Genomic DNA, 4,124 nt, shown 5'->3' with positions numbered 1-4,124 from the left:
ATAGTGTTTGGCACTTAGTAAGCAAGCAGTAAATACTAGGTATATTATCATCATTATTATTAAATTTTTATTAATTATTATCATAAACCATCCAAGGCCATTTTAAAGCAAACATCTGATTGGAATTGTCTCAGACCTGAATTGTCATCATTAATTAGGCTGGCTTGTTTTACTCTGGTCACTTTAAATAAAGGAACTCATTATAAATCTGAGAGAAGGGGTTTAGATTGCAAAAGGAATTTTATTTTTTCTTCAATATCCAACCGTCAGGCCCGCTGTTTTAGTTCAGGCTACCAATGGGAAACTACTTAATGAAGTTGCTTATGGTTTAATGATTTGTGTGGCATAAATTATTTCTCTTAATGTTATTCCTGGGGCATTTTCCAATTGTTTCAGAGAATATGCAGTAAAAACAAAACAAAACAAAACACAAAACAAAAAAAAACTACAGTGTGGTTCCATATTCCCACAACACCTGGTGAGAAATAATCTGCTTCCTCAATTGCAGTTCCATCATTTATTTTATTTTGAATCCCTTCACAGCAAGACTCTTATTTACTTATTGCATATATGCTAAAGATCCCAATAATTGCACATCCAGCACACAATTGATTTTACTCAGAATCCTCATTATACCTCTCAAAGTTCTGGTAATGAAAAAGTTAGAATGAGCTTTAATAAGCATTAGGAAGTTAAGCTTTCTCAGGGAAATAATTTAACCATTTATGGAAATATGTTCAAGTGAATGATGCAAAAATACAGTGTGATTCTCTAAAGAGCTGGAGGTTAGATGAGATGAGTGTATCACAGGGACATGGTAAAGTAAGCAATTAAGTTTTAGCATGACAAATTAAACTGGTTTGCCCTTTAGGACTTAAATCACTAGTTTTCCTTATTGTATCTCTTGAGTTCTAGGATTTGTTATGCTTTAACCAAAATGTAAACTGGTCAGCTTTCTTTTCCATTCATTTTGTGGCATCTCATTGAATTGGTGACCAGAATAAAGTATTGTGGTATTTCATATACTGGTAATTACGCTATGTTTGTTTTGAAGGGAATTTTTTCAATTACTGTATTGACTATATTACATGTTCTGAATGCTTTATTTTGCATATATTGTTAATTTAAAATTGCTCTTCAGGTTGTCCTCAAGTACGTTTTATTCCTAAGTTATAAGCTTTTTCCAGGCAAAAACAAATGTCTTGTTTTCATCTACCTACTGGGCTAATATAGCACTGAAGATTATAGGTTAAAAAGTATTTGATTGAAGGGCTCCTGGGTGACTCAGTGGGTTAAGCGGCTGCCTTTGGCTCAGATCATGATCCCAGGCTCACAGGATAGAGTCCCATATTGGGCTCCCTGCTCAGGGGGGGAAGTTGGCTTCTCCCTCTCCCTCTGCCCCTCTCTCCCTGTCCCTCCCCCCGCCTCTTCCCCCTGCTCCTGCTCTCTCTCTCAAAAATAAACAAAGTCTTTTTAAAAAAGTGTTTCATTGAAAACATAAATAAACTTTACATAATATTGGTCAAATATTTAATCATTCCTGAGTGAAGGAAACAGAATGAACCCTATTAGTACACGCCTGGCATATCCTATTGAATTAGAATTCATTACTTTCCTGTATGCTTCTATTTTTTTTTAACTATACTAGTTTTCATATGTTCCAACAAGTAATGAGTTCTACCTTTCACGAAATAGAAGTATTAAAACTCTCCTCATTTTAGCCTTTAGAAAATGAATTACTAAGTACCAGTAACACTAAGATTTTATAAAGAACCCTAAGGTTCCTCAGGGAGGTATTTCCTTAAGTTTCTTTTCTTTTATTTCTTTTTTTTTCTTTGAGTTTAAATGAATTTTATTTTTAGACAACCTACATGACATTTTTTTTCTTAAAAACAATGCCTCTGCTCCAAATAAATCAAGGTCAAAACAATTGAAGAGCTCAAGAAGGCATCAGTCCTATTTGTCTAAGTCCTGGTGTTGTGTGGATGAAGAGCAGTACCCAGTTGTGACAACAGGTTATATAGCCAAGTTTGTTAACAATTTTGCATTTCTAAACCATCCTTAAAGAAAATCATATATGGAGTCACACTGTCCTCATGGTAGTCCAACAAAGCAACCATGCCATCTGGATTCATATGTACACCCATAAAGAACTGGTAGTTTTTGAAATTAGCAAGGACGTGCCTGATCTGTTCTGCAACCCCCGTCATTACACTTCCTGGATGTTTGCCTTTGATTGATTTCATGTAATCTTTGATGTACTTCTTGTAGGCTTCTTTTGTGAAGGTGGTTTTCTGAAAGTAATTGTTTACAATAAATCTCAACACCAGTGATTACTGCGCTTTCCATACGTTTGGCCTCGGGGCCTTCAGTGGAGGCATTTCCACCAATGAGTGAGTCATCAATGTTACCCTCTGTCCTACTAACCATCTTGCCCTCTACCCCCAGCCCCAGCCTGTCTATGATCTCTCAGATCTTGTAAATGTTGGAGAACATCTCATCACAGCTGATGAGGTCCCAGTAGATGATCATGAGTGTGGCTGGAGAGAAACAACTGTTGTGCTAGCTTAGCAGGAGCCAGGAGCTCTAAGCAAGCTCAGTGCAGCCAGAGTGGCACTGGGCGGGGCGGGGGGGAGGGCAGCGGGTGGAAAAACTTAAGTTTCTTTCTTTTAAATGCTGTCAGTTGTCCAAAAAACCCTGTTTTCAAAGCAAAAGTATCTTTTTTGTTGTTTCTTTTGACAGCATTGCAGAGCAGTTAAGGACACATGCTTTTTTTGGAGCCAGGTGAACAAAATTCAAATTCTGATTCTGATTATAAAAATTGTGAAGGGGGGACAAGTTATTTAATCTCTTCGTCAATCCCTTTCTCTGTCAAGGGCAAATAATCATAATAAAAGCATATACGTGTGTGTGCGCACGTGTGCTTGTGTGTGTGTGCGTGCGTGTGCATGTTTCTATCCAAGGCTGGCAGGAAGAAGCCGAAATGTTTCCAATGGTGGTTGAAAAGGCCCTTGCTAAAGATCTTTTCCATCTTAATTAATCACTGGCTTCCCCTATCAATCTCCCTTTCTTCCTCATCCAGAATACTATGGGCAGAAGGAGATGCACATGGGATTTTTACTCCTCTTATCTTTGTACAGAAGAGAGTTTTTCCTCCTGTATGTTAAAACATTAAGGTAATGGGTTTTGTGGATTAAGCACTCTCTGTTAATGAGCAGATGACTTGCTGACGGGATCTCTTTGCTGAGACAAAATATGGCTATGACCTCAGGTCCTCTAGTAGGGCCTGACTACCAAGCGTTTGCCCAGGACTGAAGGTTTTAGTGGGATTCTCAGTGAAGCTATGACAATCCCCTACATTAGTTTTGCCTTCATTTTTCTTTTCTTGGTTTATCAGCATGAATTTGACAATACTTTTCCGCTAGCTATTGGCTTATCTCATGGAAACCTCCTCCTTGTCAAATCTTAAGAAACCACATGAAATTTCTTTAGAATGGTAAAGGTTTGATGATACTTTATGTAATTTGTCCACCTTCCTTTCATTCCTCTCTCACATGTGTGGAATATGTTATTCTCAATTATATTTTACATATCTGCATTCCATTCTTCTAGCCATGTGACAGTTCTCTTTGGAATACAAACATGGAAAATAATATATTTCCCTTTCCACTTCAAATTGGTTGTATCAATCATGTTCTTACTAAAATGATTTCTGACAATCTTTTCTTCTACCTTCATTTAGCTTCTCACTGTACCTGTTGATGAAGCCAAATATATTTTCATGGCTCTCTTCTTCAAACTCATTATGATTTGTATGAATTCTGTTTTCAGTTCCTTCCCTGTTCTACTTGGTTATTGCCCTTGAGACAGTGTATAATTTCTAATCTTTTTTCTCTTTTTTTTAATTGCATGGGGCCTTCCTAGCTTAGCAATGATGATGATTTAGCTTATTTTCTGCTATGTTAGACTATTTATTTTCATTCCTATCTCTTGTTCTTTCATCAATGGTAACTCCATTTCTGGCCTCCTTTCTCCCTTATTTTTGATTGTCTTTAAAGCAAGCCTCCCAACTTCTTAATAACCAGGGTTGAGGCAGGTATAATTTAAGTAAGTTTAGGTAGCTA

At 37.0% G+C, this 4,124-nt stretch overlaps 1 pseudogene; it reads right to left on the bottom strand.

Moving 5' to 3' along the window:
• Positions 1-2,033: 2,033 nt before the first annotated feature.
• LOC100474490 lies at positions 2,034-2,532 on the bottom strand (annotated as a pseudogene).
• Positions 2,533-4,124: the final 1,592 nt, after the last annotated feature.

Source organism: Ailuropoda melanoleuca, chromosome 4 (genome assembly GCF_002007445.2).
Source record: "Ailuropoda melanoleuca isolate Jingjing chromosome 4, ASM200744v2, whole genome shotgun sequence".
NCBI classification, from domain to species: domain Eukaryota; kingdom Metazoa; phylum Chordata; class Mammalia; order Carnivora; family Ursidae; genus Ailuropoda; species Ailuropoda melanoleuca.
The sequence above is the reverse complement of the archived record's forward strand: the minus strand, read 5'-3'. Positions and strand labels throughout refer to the sequence as shown.